Below are 20,409 nucleotides of genomic sequence, written 5' to 3'. Positions count from 1 at the left end.
GTGCACTGTAGAAGAAAGAAGCACTAAAGAATAGCTCAAAATCATGATATTGAACTAGATCTATCTTCATTTAATAATTAATACATATATGCCAAGCTGGTTGATATTTTTTGGATAGTATAAACATAGTTTAGGGGAAATTTATCAAAATTAATATAATATGTGCCCTAGTCATGATAGGGTTTCAGAGAAAATTCAAGTGTATTTGTAATCAAAATATAAAGTTGTCATTTTGTTACTATGTTAGGGTTTTAAAAATATAAGACTTGATAATTTGTTTTAAAAAAAAGACTTTTCGAGTGTAGCAAAGTGGAAAATCAATCAATCACACACAAATCATACTTGGATTATCATCTAATCTTTGGAAATTCTATGCAAGAACATCTATTTCTGATATTGAAAATGTTGTTAATGGCTTCGGTAGTCTAAATTACACCTTAGTAACAATATGTCCCTAATGTCCCATCACTAGGAGAAAAATACCCCAACACCATTTGGATGGGATGAAAGTGTAGAATTTTGCCTATGTAAGGACTTCCCAAGCCGTTGCCATGAAGCAACAGAGGCGTATATAGAGTGCCACCATAGATCGGTCCTGATTAACACCTATCTCTCAATGCCTTCAATGTTGACTACCACCCAATCCCTCATCTACCTTTGTGACTTGAGATAAAAAATTTAAAAATCAATATGAAAACCTAGAACCATACTTTTTTTTGAGATGTAAAATATCATATATGGTACTCTAATTTGATGAAAAAACCTAAGTTTTGTGCGTGCGAGACAAAGTAGGTAGAGTGGCGAATGATCATGACAATGTTGGTGGTGTCAATAGAAATGATATGCCACATTTCAAAAGTGGCCTTCTTCATGCCTCTCCTCCACAAAAATGACATAGTGTTGTCTCGTTCTTCTGCCCTTGCTCATTAGCCAAACCCCTCGACACATTAACAAAAAAATAGAAACACTTGAGACTTGCCTATGTCGTCAAATTCTTCACTAACCCTACCTAAGTACGTGATTTTGATCTATGTGCTCCTTTGAATAAAATCCATTTGCAGGCTATATTGACAGAAATTAGAGCAAGTGGGTCAATTTTGGGGATTTCTATTGTGTGCAAAGTTTAACCGAATGGATTTTTGGGAAGCGCCCAAATGAAAGCTTTGGATTGATTCCATCAAATTTCAGAGTAAAATGTCCTGCTCTCTCCTAAAAAATTTACTTTCTACCTTCCTCTGCCTCTTATCGCTACAAGTCTTTCTACCATAACAATGAATTAGGGTGCACGAAATAGAACTTTTTTCATTTTAACATAATGAATCTTGTGTTGGTCAAAATTTCAACCAACACGGGCATGGATTTTTTTTAAAAAAGACATTTTTCCATGCCTATTCTGACCAATTTGACCCCATTTCAATAGATGGTCAAAAGTTTTGGTCTAAAAATGGGATCAAATGTACTAGTGCCTTAATTTATAAAAGGATTTCCAAGATTGGGAAGAAGGGTCTAAATTATAACTTTGTGATGAAATATATCATTTCAGTCAGTCCAATATTTTATGGTAAGAATTGATGCTTTTATTTTTTTCTATAGAAGTTTGGAGTTAATGGAAGTCTGGTTTTAGTGTTGTATTTTGTCATAAATCTCATATCAGAACTATGTATCACTCTCAAAGAGATTAATACAAGTAGTGTTGCAAGATATCTGTGTCTCAAAATTTTGTCTCCTTTTTCATGCTTTTATGATTTTGCGAATGAATGAACAAACTTTATTTGTTTCAAGTGAAACTTTATGAGTTGTATGTAATTTTAGAGTTTCTTTTAGTTCAAAGAATTAATTAAATACTTCTATGGATGATAGAGTCATTTAGGGTATGAAAGGGATATGATAAGTATAGAATGTGGAGTTCAATAATTGATACATTTAATTGCAAGTCTACTAAATAGATCTATTAATATTAATTGATATGACTTTATTTTGTTAAGAGATTAAGGCACTGGTCTTTTAGTTGAAGAATCAAGCAAATCAATCTTATTTTAGCATGAAAAAATTTGTATACATCAAAAAATTATTAAAAATTGTTGTCAAAATGAAATATAGAGTTGGTCATCACTTGTTACAAAAACTTGTCTATTTAATTACTATCTATTATCAACTTGTCATTTAATTTGGAATCAAGAAGTTTCAAGACCAAAATCTGTTGTAGGGGATTTGTGAAAGAAACTATCATACATAAGTGTCAAATCCTTAGGTTGAACCACCTTGGTTAAGAAGAGCCTAAAGAGTAGAAAGCATAAGTGCTTTGATAAGTTGGTCCAGGTCCAAAAAGGATGTACCAAGCATGAGAAGTAGTTAAACCCTAGGTATTGTGTTATTTTTTGTTTCTCTAGTATTAATTTTAAATCTATTAAATAAGAAACCAACAACTTTTGTAAGGTTAGATCTTAGATCCGCATTCTCAGATTTTAAATTAGATTCAATTTTTCTATCATATTTCTTCAAGCTCAATTCGAGATTAGTAATCTTCAAGTCATGCTTCATGGTCTCATTTTCTTTCTTCAATCTTGAAACACTTCATCACTGACCTTGATTTTATCTTTATGATATTTCTTGGATTTGAGATAATCAATCTTATCTTCAAGTTTCCAATGTAGTCTTTTAGATCGTCGTATCTTTCTTTCAAAGCATCTCTTTATGTGGTAAGAATATCAATCTCCTCAAGAGCTTATTCTAGGTTCTTCTATAAATGGTCCATATCTGTAGGGATCTTACTCAAGTTATTAAGCCTCTTCTAAGTAACTACAGTCTAATAAAAAATGTTAGAAATAGGAAATACTGAGAGGGGAGTGGGGGGTTAATTAATATTATAAAAACTTTATCCTAAAGATGGACATTATTAACAATCATGTGGCTTGCATATGAAAGAAAACTAACTATGTTGCATAGTAAACACAATGATGCAATAGAGAAAATTATAACACTATATGTTGTTAATTAGAAAAACCTAGGCCAAGGGAAAACCCAGTGAGGATCGTACCCACAAAATGTTCCACTAATCAAAAGTATCTTGTGAAAGATATTAATCCAGTTATGAGTATGTTACATCCATATAGTGTCCCAATCCTTGTTAGATGACTAGGCTTTGTTAGAAGCCTTGACAACATTAAATAACCTAACCTAGCCAAATTGCCAAAAGAGACACCCTCAACCCTATCATGTTTCATGGATCAAGGATGAGCATAAGTTGTTAGTAAGTGAGAAATGGATTGTAAAATTCAAGATTAAAAATTACTTTGATTAAGTTTTGTGTGATATTATGCCTATGGATTGTTGTCATATTCTATCGGGTAGACCTTGGCAGAATGATAGACATGTTTTGCATGATGGTATATTGAACCAATATATTTTATGGGTGAATGGAGTAAAAAAAAATTGTTTCCTTTGATTAAAGTTATGGATGAGGTAAAATGTACTACTATTAGAGTTTGTATGTCACTAGGAAAGAATTTGAGAAGGAGATGAAATAGAACTAGGTCTATTTTGCTATAATTCCTAGAAGGTTGAGGTGTGGTAGTAATGGTCAAGTGATAGAAAATAGTGATGGTCAAACAATGAAAGATAATAGAGGTTCAGTAATAGCAAAAGCTGACAGTATTAGCCGAGTGCCTATAGGAATTGAAAACTTATTGAATGAGTATAAGGATATTGTTGCAAAAGATATCCTTCATAGTTTATCGCTAGTAAGAAGCATACGTCATTATATGGATATGAATCAGTTAGAAAGTAACATCCACCAATATAATTGGTGAAGTGGGGGGGGGGGTTGAATTAGTTATCCAACTATTAAAAAACTTATCCACCTTGTTAACCTTTAAGCATGTGAACAATATAACTAGAAACCATAACAAGATGCTCATGCACAATAACACCATATCTATGCTAACTAGGGAAACTCTTGATCAAAGGGAAAACCTTGGTGGGGATGGTACCCACAAAATGATGTAGTAATATAAATGTTCCTTGTTAGAGGATGGACTCTGTTAGGAGCCAATGAAATAAATTTAGTACATACCAGTCCCTATTAGCAAACTTTGAATCCTTGCTAGGAGATTCTAACCCTATTAGGAGTTGTAGAAGGTAGATGGACCCACTATTCAAACAACTTCAGGGGAAAAACTATTGAACTCATTGTCCAATTGATCTATGTATCATTCCTTGTAGAATAGTAGAAATAAACTACATGCGCACTTCCTCTTTCTCTATCTTGTCAATCTAACTTTTATTCGTTCGATCTTGATACTAGATCACCAACTTTGCATCCAATAATCCCTTGGATCACTTACATTTACCAAATACTCTGCTCTTGTTCATACAATCCACACTTAATGCATATTTCCAAACAAGGAAAATATCCTACCTTTATACCATATCCTTAAAATAATTCCTTGAGTCGACCTTGAGGTTTTTCTAATTAATTATAATAGAACCACATTAAGATATTATAATTACTTTACATCTTTTCACAATTACAAATCACTGTTAGCTCATAGTATTTACAACTTCTCACACATGCCACTTTGGACCTTGCACACTCGTTGACTCATCATCAAAACTATCTATTATCATTGTCTAACTTTGCATATCACGATTCTATCTTTGTTAGGAGATACAATCCAAACATCAAAAACTACTTCTCAGGTACTTTGTCTTTATACTGTTCTCTGTAAATCAAGCATATCTCATGCATGTCTTTGACTCTTTGTATGTGCACTTAATCACTTCACTAGGACACAATGTAGAACACATCCTTGACCATACTTGACCTGATCATTAGTACTCTGTCTCTACAATCTCGTTCTTTGTCAACTACTCTGCCAGTCTTCACATAAATACTACTATGTTGACATCAATGACAAACATAGTTATGAATGCAACATTTCAATCATAAACAATTTCTCTAATGCTTAGGATACTCCCCCAAAGGAATACCATTAACATTCATGCTAACAGAATCATGGAGCTAGTTTAGCAAATAAAACACCATATAGATTGACACTTATTGAAAATGAATAATTTAATAGACAAGTACAGGAGTTGTTGCAGAAAGGTTTGATTAGAGAAAGATTGAGTCCACGTGTTGTACCTATTGTATTGGAACCTAAGAAGAATCGAGAGTGGAAAATGCGTACTAATTCTAGAGCTCTAAATAAGACAATAGTAAAATATTGATTTCTTATGCCAAGGATGGATGACATAATAGATTATTTGAGTGGAGCAAAGTACTTGTTAGAATGAAATAGTAGATCTCTAACTTACAACTAATTTTCTGAAAGAGATTCTTTGAAGTATTGATCACCTTTATGTGATAGATATGATTCTATTGCTCCTTTGCTGATATGGCCTTACAATATACTTTGTTGTTGATTTACATACACATATTCTTCTCACTTCTTCTCCATACATGCATTCATCTACATGACTATATGGATATGATACAATAAATTACATATATATATGCACGCACGCACACACACACACACACACACACACACACACACACACACACACACACACACACACATATCAATCAAATTTACAAAACTACAAAGTCGGCTAATATACAAGTTAACACCAATATTACAAAATCAGCTCAAATGAAGACACTCGCATTTTCAAGACTAACTTGGTGAAGTTTTGATACACAACACCCACTATCATTACTTGTCATTGTCATGCATTTGGTAGAAGTAGAAGCTCGATCAAAACTAATAATCTCAGAGTAGTCTCAAACTCGGTCTACATTGGTGACTCGGTAGATAATGTGTAACTTGGTAGAAACTAAATTACACATTTACCATGATTGCACTTGATAAACACTGATCATTACATAGCTTGATTAACACTATCTTCACTTCACATGAACTGCTGGCTCAGTAGAAACTGTGAAGCTAGGTAACCATTGAACTGCTCAGGTTGAACTACTGGAATTCACACTACCTGATTTCACTTGGTAACCATTGGGATACTTGGTAGGAACTGTAAAGCTTGGTGGCTACTAAATTACATGGCTAACATTGTAGACTATTCAATGAGCTCAGTAGCCATACATAATTTGAATAGATGTTTTCACTAATAACAAACTTGACATAATGTCAACAATCTCCCCCTTTGGCATTAGTGAAAAAAAAAATTATCAGCCAAAACTTATGTACATCATAGTGTGATACTGGCTTGGTATTGTATACTATTTTTTGAGATTTTTCAAAATTTGTCTTTGTGAGTATATAAAATATACTTTCCTTTCCTTTTCATGATTCTCCCACATACAATATACACACTATCTCTCATATTGCTTCTCTCCCTTTTTGACAATAATGCCAAAGATTTATTCAAAACTTATTTACACAGAGACACCAATATAACAAAGAAACTTAGAATGTATCTTAAGTGTGAGTGCTAAAGTCTTATCCCAATTCTCTTGCAAAACTTTGCATGTATGTAGAGCAACTTGGACTTCTGTAGAGAGTTTTATTATGTGATTTGCAATTGAGAAATTATTGTCATGGATCAAAGTAAACAATGTGCTTCTATATTGTCTCCATGATGGGAAGGATCATATTCTGAACATCTATCAGTGAAGATTGGATCCTTGCTTCTTCTCTCAACAGCTCTGCCTGCATATCTGACAAGAATCTAATTTTCATATGATGTGCAAAGCTTGAATTAGGGTCAAGTTGCAACTGTTGTGCACTGGCCTTAATATCTTCATCAATCTTTGTCAATTTGCTCTTTATTTCCTTTGTGAACTTGGTAACATTACATAATTTTCCAAAATAAGATGTTACATTTGTGCAAGAGTTTTCAAGATTGGTCAAAATTGTAGAGCTTGAAACTATACTTACTGCTGAAGAACACAAAATTGTAGAACATGCTATACTCATTGCTAATGTACTTGACTTAGGAACTAAAGAAGAGGGAGGTTGTAGTTCAATAGATGAAGTGATAGACACTTCCATTAGTGATGTGCTGAGCTGTGATGGAGTGAAGAGTGATTGGACATTTGATGTATCTACTGTAGTCACAATCAAACTTGTTGAAGCTATCTTTGAACTTGATATAGCTACTGATTTTCTTGGAGAATGAGCAAGTGAGGCAATGAAAACTATTTTTATCTTCATAGGATTGGTCTCCTCATCAACTTCTTTGTCTTCCTCAGTAGCTTCTTCCTCTTTATCTTCTTCAACTTCTTCATTGTCAAATTGTATTGTCTCAAAGTATGTTCCTTCTTCCTCATCATCACTGTCATCATCCTTGAATTCTACTAGAAAGTCACTTTGTTTATGCAAGTGATAAATATTCTTCCACATGCCTATAGAATTCTTGACTACATGCTCTATATCCTTTAACAAAATTAAACAAGTATTGATTCTAAGAGTCATCTTGTCTTCATTTTTCTTCATAGACTCTTTTACCTCAGCATTTGTGATGCTCGATAACAACTACCTCAGGGTTTGTTCATAGATATCTTTCGTTGTCTATGTAGCTAAGTCCCATCTTGGCTTCAACTTCTCTAATAGCTCATTAGAGATCTGAGAGGTTATCTGATCAGGGGAATACTTCCTTTTGCCCATCCGATTAGCACCAATTCTTTAATTATGTTTCTTCACAGCCTCTATCCTGGTCTCATACTTCAATGATTTGAAGTTGGTAATGCCTGCACCTTCTTCCAATTGTTTCAGTTTTTCCTAGAAGGTAAGAGAGGCTTGTTAAACACAACTTCACTACCTTTCTTCCTGGATCTCCTAGTAAACACTGCAGTAGATGGCTTGGGTGACTTGGTGATGATCACCTTGCCTTTCTTCTTTACTAGCTTTTCTTCCTTTTTTGACTCTTCTTCATCCTCTACATCATCATCATCTTCTCCATTACCCTCGGTCAACGTAAGAGGTGTGTTGGATTTGAGTTTTGTTATTCTCCTCTTACCTTTGTTAACTGCCTATGGAAGCTTGATTTCAAGCTCTATTCTTTCCTTAGCCTCATCATATGTTCCAAAGTGTGGTTCCTTTGGATCAACAAGTTCATTTATTAAGGCCTCAATTTTTTCTTTTCCTTCATCAATGTTCACCTAATAGGGAAGAGGTTTTACCCATACAACTCTTGGTATTACTGCTTGAATGTAGACTTTGTTACTATCTACCATGAAACAAACATCATCTTTGTAGTCTTCAACCAATTTCCTGGGAATCTTGAATCTGTTATTGATGCATGATGCTCCTGGTAAGTGCCTATTTAAGGAAGGCTTATGGTCATTTGTAATCAAGCTCTTCGGATGTAATTTCTTGTAGAAGCTCTTTAAATGTAATCTCTTCTAAGGAAGCTCCCAAGTTGTAGTGAACAAGCTCTTTGTTTTAAGCTCTTCTAGTTGGAAGCCCTTAGTGACGAATCTCTCTTATATTATAGGAGTTTGGAGTTTTTCCATTTGGAGAATATTGTAATGAATTTCAAGTGTTAATGGATGCTTATGAAGCATTTTGTCATCTCTTTGTCTCAATCTTGTTGTAATTTTGGTTGTGCATTTGGTATGGGTGGTGTGGCCCGTCATAAGTGGTATCAGAGCATACCTTTGTTAGTGGTAGTAGAGCGTACCTACATCAGTGGTATTAGAGCATACCTTTGTCAGTGGTAGTAGAGCGTGGCACTACATCAGTGGTATTCGAGCAAGAGTTCCTGGGTGTACAAGTAGATCGTCGAAGTGTGAGGCAGTTTGTACCAGGACCTTGGTTGGGTGAAGTTTATCAGAGAAGGAGCTCTTGAGTGTGTGGATAGATCACCAAACGTGAGGTAGTTTGCACCAAGACCTTGAGTTGGGTGAACTTTATCAAGAAGTTCTTGATTGTGTAGACAGATCGTCGACTGTGAGGCAGTTTGCACAAGGTTCTTGTATTGCACTAGATTTGTCTTCTAAAGACTTGATTATGGAGAAGAGAAAGAAGAATATGACTTTTCTGATTGGATGGATTTTGAGGATTCCTCGACTTGAGAAAATTAGAGCAAGAAATCAAGGGGCATTGCTAGTTGATTTGCAGAAGAAAGTGAATGAATTAGAAGCTGAGTTGCAAAAATGAAGAGCGCATTACCAGAAAAGAGACGTTGATAAGAAAGATGATCCAATGGAAGAGCAAGTGGATGAAGAGGAATTTATTTGTGAACCTAAAGTTGAAGAAGATGAATGAGTAGAGGAAGAGCATGAAGATGACAAGATTTACGAACTTGAAGTAGATCAAGATGATTTGAAGATTGCAACAAGTGGAGTAGTTACATGCATTGTTGACAACATGAAAGAGGCAATCTAAGATGAATATGTCAAAGAGGTAAAATCCTATGAATCATGGTATGTTGTCTTTGAGATGAGTTTGAAAGATATTGATAATAGTTTGCATGAGGATCTTGTTAGTCATGTGTGGTATGCAAAAGAATATTGGTATGGTGTTGCTGGGTTTATTACAGGTGTGATTAATTCAACAAGATTGGATGAGGATGAGAGTTATACTTGGATAGAGTTCATTGTGAAGGAGTATTTTTAGCAGCAAACACTTGTTCCAGCTAGGTGTTGGAAAAGAAGAAAGAAGGAAATATATCAGCATCAGATACTTGTTCCAACTATGTGTTGGAGGAAGAGAAAAAAAAAATGTCAATAGTGGCTACTTCATTTTGTGAATCCATATTCACAAAATTTTTCCTACCATGGGAGTCGGATGTAGGAGCATCATGCATCAGTTATTCATTTTCTCCTTAGCAGGGATTTGTGATTATGCTCCATTTGGATCGAGGGTTTTCGCAATTACTGGCACAAGTTTGAAATCTGGTGGTTTCCATTTGACTCCTCAGACCAACATTTCTAACCCTTTCTTTGCCTTGCTGCTACTTGATGCCACCATGACTACTCGGTAGGTTATGGAAAACTTTGAAAAAAATTTACTACAAATTCTACTCAAAATCACTTGATCACTCTACAATTCACTTGATTGAAATACACTTAAGATTTTCATTGAAAAATGAATTCTATCTCCTACCTTTTTTATAACATTTCACCAATAATACTTGGTATGAAAAGAATCATTATGCATGATAGGATGTCATCCACTATCTATTCAGATTATTTGGTGAATGCTTCATAATTCGGTAACCAAACATGTGTGACTAGTTACTCCTGACCTTGCTCAATAGAGTCCATAACCCAACCTTACTTGGTAGATAAAGTAACTCGGTGATAATTGATCTTCTGTGATCCCTTTGTATCTTGAATAATGTTTTGGATTTTTGCTTCTTTTGAATTTTGGAACTGTTTAGATGTGATCATGATAACACAATTCCAGTTCTTGCTTAAGAACTTAGTTGGAAATGGTGGAGTCACCCACTTCTTGAGTGACATGACCATCATTGAATGGACTATCTTTTTCGATGGATTTAGGAATCTATTGTTTTTTATTTGGAAAACAGGTTTTACAGGGATCCTGAAACCCAAAGTTTTTACAGCAATAAACAACTTAAAAGCATAAAAGTCAGAAAAAACAAAAACAGCCACAAAAGGCCAGAAACAAAAAGGCCTGAAACCAGGGAAGCAAAGGCCAGGAATAGATCCTGGCGGGCAGAATAGTGCCCCTTCTTCTCCATTTCCTGCAGGATTTCTGCAGCATCGCTTTCCTTCTGGATGGCTTCCTCCTCCTGGGTTGCGGGGGGGAAATGCTTCCCTGGCTTTCCTAGATTCCAACCTCTTTTTGAGGATCCTCCCGGCTGGTTCCGTTATCTGTACACTGCTCCATGTTCCCCACAAGACCAACATTGGTCAGATAGTCCCCTAGATTGACAATGTTTTCATTCAAGGTATGGAGGGTATCCACAATTTGTTTAGTCACAACCTGGTGTACGAAATCCAACCTTTGGACCTTCTGCTCAAGTCGAGTGATTCTGTCCTCCTGATTGTCACTGGGGTCCTTGCTTCTATCTTTTTCTTGGCTGCCCACCTGGTCTTTACTGCCTCTGGCCTCATGATCCTTGACTTCCCCCCTGTTTTTGGTCTAGTTGGACCTATCCTTCATAGTCTCAATTTCCTAAAAAAGCCACTTAATGGAGCGGAAATCTATTGTTGCCTCATTTGTTTTTTGATGTTGTCTACCTTAGCTTTCTTTTCATCTTCAATTCTACCTATATTCATGCAATTCTTGGCTAGATGACCAAGTTTTGTACAAGTGAAACATCTTATGGTGGTATCTCTCTTCCTTGTGTGATGTTTAATATAGTTCATGCCAATGTATCCATACTCTCCATAATAATGACATCTGCACCAAGTGTTATAGTCCCAACCAAATATTGCTTTCACATTTTGCTCTGCTGGATTGAATGTCTTGGTTCTACAGTTTGATGCCTTGTGACCTTGTTTCTTGCATTTGTGACATGTGCCTTCAAATTTTGGTTTCCCTTTACATTCATTAGCCTTGTGATTGTGCTAATTGCAATTCTAACATTTACCATTAAATTTTGCTTTACCATTACTCCAACATTTGTTTGTTGTATGACCTATCTTACCACAGTGATTGCAAGTAGGTCTTTGATTCCTTTAAGCACCTTGTTTGGAGGATTCACCCTCTTCTTCTTTGTATCCAATTCCTACTTTACCCTTTTGTCTATAGAGATTTTTCTCATTTAGTTGATTCAATTCATTCATGTCTACTTGCGATTTCATCATTCTCTCATTGACTTGCTTTTTAGTGTTTAGGTCATTCTTCAATCTTTCACTAATTTGCTTTTCAAATCTTAGCTCACTTCTTAATCTTTCATTGATTTGTCTTTCTAAATTTAGATCATTCCTTAGTCTTTCATTGATCTGTCTTTGACTCGTGATTTCTTCATTTGCATTAGAGATTTGATCTATAAGATCTTCATGTTGAATGGATTGGTTTTGGATCTCATTATTTCTTCTTTCATCTTGTTTCTTTGTTCCAAGATTTCACATAGCCTTATTGACTAAATTTCTTATTCTCTTTTGAGCTTTCCTATTTCTTCTTGTAGGGAACCATTCTTCTCTAAGAGTTCTTTGATTGCATCATTTGCTTCATCTAAATTGCTTGAAGGGAAAATGTCTTCAATCTTTTCTTCAATGTACTTGTCATCATTCATCTAATTTGCAGGTTCCTTTCTTCTTTTCAAAGATTGGGAAAGTTGCTCCTTAGTTTTCTTGAGTTGTACAATGGCCATTTCTAGATGTAGCTTTTCATTGTCAATTGCCTTATCAAGTCTGAATATCTCTATTGTCCTTGATCTTTGCTCGAGTTGTCAAGCTTTATCTTGAGAACCACAATAGCTCTAATACCAATTGTTGGAAATATTCAAGACTATGCTAGGTTATTGAGAAGGGAGGGGTGAATCAGTAACCTCAAAAACTTTATCAAATTCACATCTTAATTGTAATAATCCAATAACCATTAAATCATTAAATTAGATCTAACTGAAAACATAAACATTCATGGCACACGAACACAATGATTTGGTGACCCAAAAACCTTCCAAATAGAAAGTAAAACTAGGGTTGGGATGATACCCACAAAACTTCAATACTACAGCATAAAGTTGGCCTGTTAAGGCTTACAATGATCACTTCTAATGATCTTCCCTATTAGGAGCAATTAGGACTGCTAGGTCCACCTTGTTAGAGGATTTACAAACATACAACAAAGTATGCACTCAGTAAAGAGATTTAATAAAAGACTGTTAAGTCTACCTTGTTAGAGGATTTGAACTGGTTCACTTGTTAGAATGAAATAGTAGATCTCTGACTTACAACTAATTTGTTGAAAGAAATTCTTTGAAGTATTGATCACCTTCATGTGATAGATATGATTTTGTTGCTCCTTTGCTGATATGGCCTTACAATATACTTTGTTGTTGATTCACATTCGCATATTCTTCTCACTTCGTTTCAATGCAAGCATTCATCTATATGACTATATGGATATGATACAATACATTACATATATATATATATATATATATATCAATCTAATATACAAAACTATAAAGTCGGCCAATATACAAGCTAACACCAATATTACAAAGTCAACCCGAATGAAGACACTCGAATTCTGAAGACTGACTTGGTGAAGTTCTGATACATGGCATCCACTATCATTACTCAGCATCATCATGCATTCAGTAGAAGTAGAAACTCGATCCATACTAATCATCTTAGAGTAGTCTCAAACTTGGTCTACATTGGTGACTTGGTAGATACTGTGTAACTTGGTAGAAACTGAATTACACATTTACCATGATTGCACTCGGTAAACACTAATCATTACATAGCTTGATTAACACTATCTTCACTTCACATGAACTGCTGGCTTGATAGAAACTATGAAGCTAGGTAACCACTGAACTACTCGGGTTGATTTGCTGGACTTCACACTGCCTGATTTCACTTAGTAACTACTGGGATGCTACGTAGGAACTGTAAAGCTCGGTGGCTACTAAATTACATGGCAAACACTGTAGACTATTCAATGAGCTTGGTAGCCATACAGAATCTAAATATGTGTTGTCACTAATAACAAACTTGACTTAATGTCAATAGCTTCAAGACAAAGATAGTTTTTATAAATGTTTGGTAATACCTTTTGGTCTAACTAATGCACCAAATACTTTCATGAGATTGATGAATGAAATTATCAAGAAATTTTTTGGTACGTTTGTGATTTTTAATTTGGATGAGATTTTAATATTTAGTAAGACTAAGGAAGAACATTTTGAGCATATTAGGTAAGTGTTGTAGTGATTGAAAGAGGAAAAGTTGTTGAGTAATTTGAAAAAGTGTTCCTTTATGCAAGAGGAGATTGTGTATTTGGGGATTGTGATTTTAGATGATGGTTTTAGAATGGATCCTAAGAAATTTGAAGCAATTTTGGAGTGACCTACACTTGAGAATGTGGGGAAGGTAAGATCATTTCATAGTTTGGCTAGTTTCTAAAGAAAGGGTATAAAGAATTTTAGTTCTATTTGTAATTCCATGACTGATATTATGAGAGGAGATAAAAAGCTTTCGAATAGAAACATGGAGCTAACAAGTGTTTTGAGACTTTGAAACAAAAGGTTGTTGAGCTACCTGTATTTTCTTTACCTGATTTCAATAAGGTATTTCAAGTTGAACGTTATGCAAGAGGTAGTGTAATAGGAGTTGTGTTAAGTTGAGAAGGTAAACTCATTTCTTTCTTTAGTGAGAAGTTGAATGATGCTAAAAAGAAGTATTATGTATATGATCAAGAGTTATATGTTATTGTTCAAGCCTTGAAGAAGTGGAAACGTTATTTGATTCCAAAGGAGTTTGTGTAGTACATTTATCATAAAGCTTTACAATATTTGAGAAGGTAACATAAGTTGAACTAGAGACATGTGAAGTGGGTTGAGTACTTATAGAGTCTCACATTTGTGATAAAACATAAAAGTCAAGTTACTAACCGAGTTGCACATGCATTGAGAAGAAGACATTCTTTATTGATCGAGATGAAGGTTGAAGTTTTTGGTTTTGATGAATTGAAAGAGTTGTATGATACTAACCTTGATTTTTTTGAAGCATGGAGAGAGTGTAGAGAACCAAATCTATTAGAACAATTGAGTAAGTACGAAGAATATTTCATTCAAGAAGGTATGTTGTTCAAAGGAATTTAGTTGTGTATACCAAGATGTTCTATGAGAATTAATTTGATTAAGGAAAAACATTGTAGTGGATTGGCTAAACATTTTGGGATTGATAAAAGATTGTGTTTGTTTAAGGATAAGTATTATTAGCCACATATGTATAAGCATGCTTAGAATTTTGTAAGGAGTTGTGGAATTCGTCAAGTTGCAAAAGGAGTAAGTCATAATACTAGATTGTATACACCTATTTCTATTCCTGAGAAACCTCAGAGTGACATCAGTATGATTTTTTTTTTTTGGATTACCTAAGACAACAAGAGGGTATGATTCCATATTTTTTTATTGTATGTAGATTTTCTAAGATGACATATTTCATACAATGTAAGAAGAAATTAGATGCAGTGCATGTTTTAGAGATTTTCTTCAAAGAGATGTTTATTGTGTGGATTACCAAGAAGTATTATCTCTGATAGAGACAATAAGTTTGTTGGTTACTTTTGGAGGACTTTGTGGAAGAATATAGTTTAGTTCTACATTCTATCCATATATAGATGGATAGACAAAGGTTGTGAATAGACTCTTAGGTAATTTGTTGAGATATTTAGTTGGAGATAAGCTGAGTGACTGGGATATGGTATTGGCACAAGCTAAGTTTGCATATAATAATTATGTGAATATAAGTACTAGGAAAACACCTTTTGAGATTGTTACTGGAATGCAACCTAGAGGTATATCAAATTTGAGAGGTGTTCTCGGTGAGGAGAGAATAAGTCTTGAAGGAGAAGACTTTATTGGTTTTATGAAGTCTTTACATGAGGAAGTAAAGTTGAGGTTGGAACAAAGTAATCAGAAGTATGTAGAGAATGTTGATAAGTCTATGAGACATCATATTTTTGAAGTTGATGATGAGTTAGCGATTCATTTGAAGAATGGTAGATTCCATGTTGGAACATAGAGTAAGTTGAAGATAAAAAAATTTGGCCCTTGTAGAATCTTGAGGAAGCTTGAAAATGATAATGCTTGTGAAGTTGAGTTATCTGATGATATGGATAAATATCCTATATTCAATACTGTTGATTTACATGAGTCTTACAACTCCAATGATGAAGTTGTTGTACCAGAAGATTATCCTAAGAATCATATTGAAGAGGTTGAACATATATTGGATTAAAGAGCTGGTAAAAGCACATGAGGAAAATATTGTTAGTCCTTAGATAGTTTTAACATTTGAGTGTCAAAACTCTTAATCACTTTTTGTATTGAAGCCGAGTACACCATGTGTGTCAAGCTACAGTATGTGTCGAGCTAGCATTTCAACAGGTGTCGAGTGACTTCAAGTACCGAGCAACATATAAGTGATGAGTGATATATAGGTGCCAAGTCACAATTGATGCCGAGCAAGCTAGAATGTAGTATATGTCGAGTGAGCCAAAATAATATATGTGCTAAGCAAGATAGGGTGTAGTTGGTGCTGAGCAATCCAAGATAGTATTTGTTGAGCACCAGTAGTCCAATATGTGCCGAGTAACACAGAATCAACATATGAGTTTGTGCCCTCACAAACTCAAATGTAAACCATTTTTGGAGCCGACATAGAGAGATTTCGAAGGAAAAAAGGATAAGGACAAATCATTTACATTCCCTATGCAATCTGCATGCAACCAATCAGAAAAATGGAGAACACATACAACCAATGAGAAAAATGCAAGGTATGAGCGAGAATTTGAGATTCAATATGGATCGTAGATCCATACCTAACCCTAATTCTTCACATTCTTTAAAAAGGAGGTCAAATACTCCATTTCAAGAGAGGTAGAGAATAGTGTATGGGGAGATTATCGCAAAATTTCAGTGCGAAGAAGGAAAGACTTAGAGGAATAGAGCAACATTTTTATATCTAGTTGATCAGAATAACACAAGGGATAAGGTACAAGATTAGACATCAGATCTTAGAGGATCAAGATCAGAAGAGAGAAGATAAAGTGCTTGAATCCAGCAATTAGAGATTGCATACTATTAGGTCAAATGTTTTAATACTTTCTTACCATTGTATTAGATGTTGAAATCCTATATTGATAGGTTAGCTTAATAGCTAGGTAGGAGAACCTTTGGAGAAGGTGATTGGAAATTCTATGTATTAGGTGGGTTTAACAACCTATTGTAAATCCTTTAACAGGGTGACACTTCATGTAAAGTGTTTTCTAAATCCTCTAACTAGGTCACTATTGACATAGTGTAAAGCCTTTAACAGGGCAAGCCTTTCACAGGGCAAACTGTCAGAAGTGGTTGAATATATATTGTTGTAGTGATTTTTGTGGGTATCATCCCCACCCCAATTTTACATTCTTATTCTTGGAGAGTTTTTGGGTTATCAATTATGATGTTATGTGTTATAGCATGTGATTTACTTTATGGTCCTTTATATGTTTACATGCATGCAATTTGTTTTTTTAGTTATATGTTTAAAGGATTGAATAAGGTTAAAAAGTGTGGTACTTCTAATTCACCCCCCCGCCCCTCAGAAGTACTCTTCCCATTTTGAACATTTCAACAAATATTAGTATGAATATTTGGTCAAATGGAAGAACATACTCGATGAAGATGTTTCATGGATTTCCCAATTTGAGTTGGAATTAGCTTGGGTTGTGACATCTCAATGATTTATGAGAATCACTTCTTTCAACCCAAGTTGTCTGATGCGGGAGCATCTTAGGTTGCCTTGCTATCCTGCTAATCTTTGTTCATTCTACCTATCAGTGTTGAGTTTAAATGGTTGCCAAGCTGTAGTTGCTACCGAGTTCAATGTTGGTTGTGTTGTTCAATGTTGGCCAAGTTGTTTAGTCTTGACCGAGTGCTTTGGTGTTCAAGTGTTCCTTCGTGTACTAAGTGAACATGATTTTTTGCTAATGCTAAGTACCTTTTTTTATCAAGTTTGTCTGTAATTGGTGTTTAGTGTGAGCCCACTTATGTATTTAATTTGGGTCATGAATTTAATGTGAGGATTATGCATCGGGATTTGTGAAAACTATTTTTAGGTCAACCTTTTCTTATGGAAAGATCTAAAATCTTCTGTAAGCTATTTTGGCAAGTAGAAGTAGAGGTGTCTAGGCTTAGGTTAAGTAGGACTCGAAGAGTTTAGAGAAGATGATCCTAGAGGAGTGAGTTTAGAGTTAGTTTGCAGAGATTGTGGGTCTTGAAGTTGTAATATTTGTATTGGCCATAATCTAGAAAGCCTTACAATTGGGCATGTTTATTAATAATTTGATGAATCTATAAAGTTATTGTTGTTTCTTCTATACTTGGTGTTGTTCTTTGTTGTTTGCTTCCATTATGTTTACTCTACAGGGTGTTTGGAATATTAGGTGTTCCTTTGGCCCTAAAGTTTTATTTTTCATTCATACCTTTGTCATGTTTATCTAGAATAAATGTTGATGCTTCTTGTATGGAGGAGTATCTGTGGTTGACAAGAGTCACCAAGGAATCTTGGTAGCTGGTATGAAATAATGTCTTTGGACACTTGATCTAGTTGAAGACATTAAGTTGTAGATTGACATAATGATACCTTTGTCATTGATGTCAATGAGGGAGATGATCACATGAAAACCATCTTCTAGTATTTTAGGGGAGATGTGTAATCATGGGGTAGAGATGTGCTATAGGAAGATGATGAACACATATAATGGAGAAGCACATTGAGTTATATCACTAGGGGAGAAGAACAATTGATACCCATTCATGTAAGAATGAGGAAGTACTAATGAAAAGTGGTTCCTAAGAGCTTCAAATTTGATTGATGAAGAGGATTTCAAAAGATTAGAGCAACAATAGCATAATTGAATTTGGTATTCTTAGAACTTAGATGTTTCTCATCTGTGTTACCATGAATGCCAAAGGGGGAGATTGTTAGCATGACTGTTGATGGTATTCCTTTGGGGGATTATCCTAAGCATTGTTGAAATATTTGGGAGATTAACATGTTGTATTCATGAATTTTCATTGATGTCAACATAGTATTATTTATGTACAAACTATGAGTGTAGCAGATAGAGAAAAAAGTCGTACGAATTGAGTATTGATGATGAGGTCAAGTGTAGTTGAGGATTTGTTCTATAGTGTTTCTTGATGATGTGGATGAGTGCATGTGCAAGAAGTTAAAACTATGTGAGAATTATTTGTTATTTATAGAAGACAATGTGCAAACAAAGTACGTGAGAAGTGGTTTCTAGTGTTTAGATTGTATCTCCTAATATGGATATAATCATGATGAGGAAAGACAATGACTGAAGACAAAATGATGATGACATAAGTGAGTGTGCAAGGTTTGAGGTCGTACATGAGAAAATTTGTGAAGATTGTGAGGCGACATTATTTTCTAATTATGAAAAGATGTAATGAATTATATTATCTTAATGAGGTCTTATTGCAATTAATTGGGAAAGCCTCAAAGTTGACTCAATGAACTATTTCTAGGACATGGTCTAAAGGAAAGTTGTTTTCCTTGTGATGATGTATGTGTATGAGTGCAAGTGTAAATTGTGAAAGTAATATGAAAAGTTGGTAAGTGTGAGTAAGTGATCAAATGGATCATTGTGATGTGAAATTGAAGATTTGGTATTAAGATCTGATAAGTATTTGGTGCGGTATTGGCATAGTAAGAGGATAGAGTAAGAGTTTGAGTTGTTGAGATCATATGCATTTCTATTATTCTGAAAGAAATAATATAGAGGCTAGTTGGACAGTGAGTTTGATGGTCTTTCACTTGAAGCTATTTGGACAGTGGATCCATCTGCCTTCTACAACTCCTAACATGGTTGGCAGAAATCCTAACAGGGTTAGAATATCTTAACAGGGATTCAAAGTCTCCTAACAAAGACTGATATGCATTGAATTTATTTCATTGAATCCTAACAAGGTCCATCCTCTTACATGGAACTTATATATTAGTACATCATTGTGTGGGTACCGTCCCCACTGGGGTTTTCCCTTTGATCAAGGGTTTCCCTAGTTAACATATCTGGTGTTATTGTGTATGTGTATCTTCTTATGGTTTCTACTTATATTGATCACATATTTAGGGTTTAATAAGGTTGATAGAAGTTGTATTGAATAGATTGGAGGATTCAACTTTCTAACAATTTTCCCAACTAACGTTGTCCATCGAGTCAAGAATTGAGAGTCGATAGTTGAAGACATGGGTGCTAAAATAGCCAATATTGAGAAATGATGGAGCTTAATTAGGGTTATAGAAACGAAGTAATAGATACTTTCTTCTAATTTGAGGGTCTGGTTGATGGGCACTACTGTCACAAAGAGGAAGGGGACTAAAAAAATCATACATGTGGGTGAACCCACAATATTGGGTACCACTTTTGGGGGGCGAAGGAAATTGCGAAATGGTGCAAAATTTGCGTAACGAATTTTTTGTATGTTCACGCAAACATATTAAGTTCAAACAAGGCATGTTCGTGTGAACATATTTTAACAACAATTTTGAGACTAAAATGTTGTTTTTACATTTTTCCTATTCATTTTTACGGCGAGGTGGATTTGGTTTGAGTGGTGGGGTGAACATATCTGACTAGTAGGCGAGCAACAACACTTTGCGTCATTGTCCTGCAGATTTTAGTTGCTGCACTATTTCGGGTATATTTATATGTTATTATTTGAATGTTTTTTAATGTTTTGAAAGCATATTTTCATGTTTATATAATATTTTTATCG

Source organism: Cupressus sempervirens, chromosome 10, assembly GCF_028749045.1.
Source record: "Cupressus sempervirens isolate cs-2001-9-10 chromosome 10, ASM2874904v1, whole genome shotgun sequence".
NCBI classification, from domain to species: Eukaryota; Viridiplantae; Streptophyta; class Pinopsida; order Cupressales; family Cupressaceae; genus Cupressus; species Cupressus sempervirens.
The sequence above is the reverse complement of the archived record's forward strand: the minus strand, read 5'-3'. Positions refer to the sequence as shown.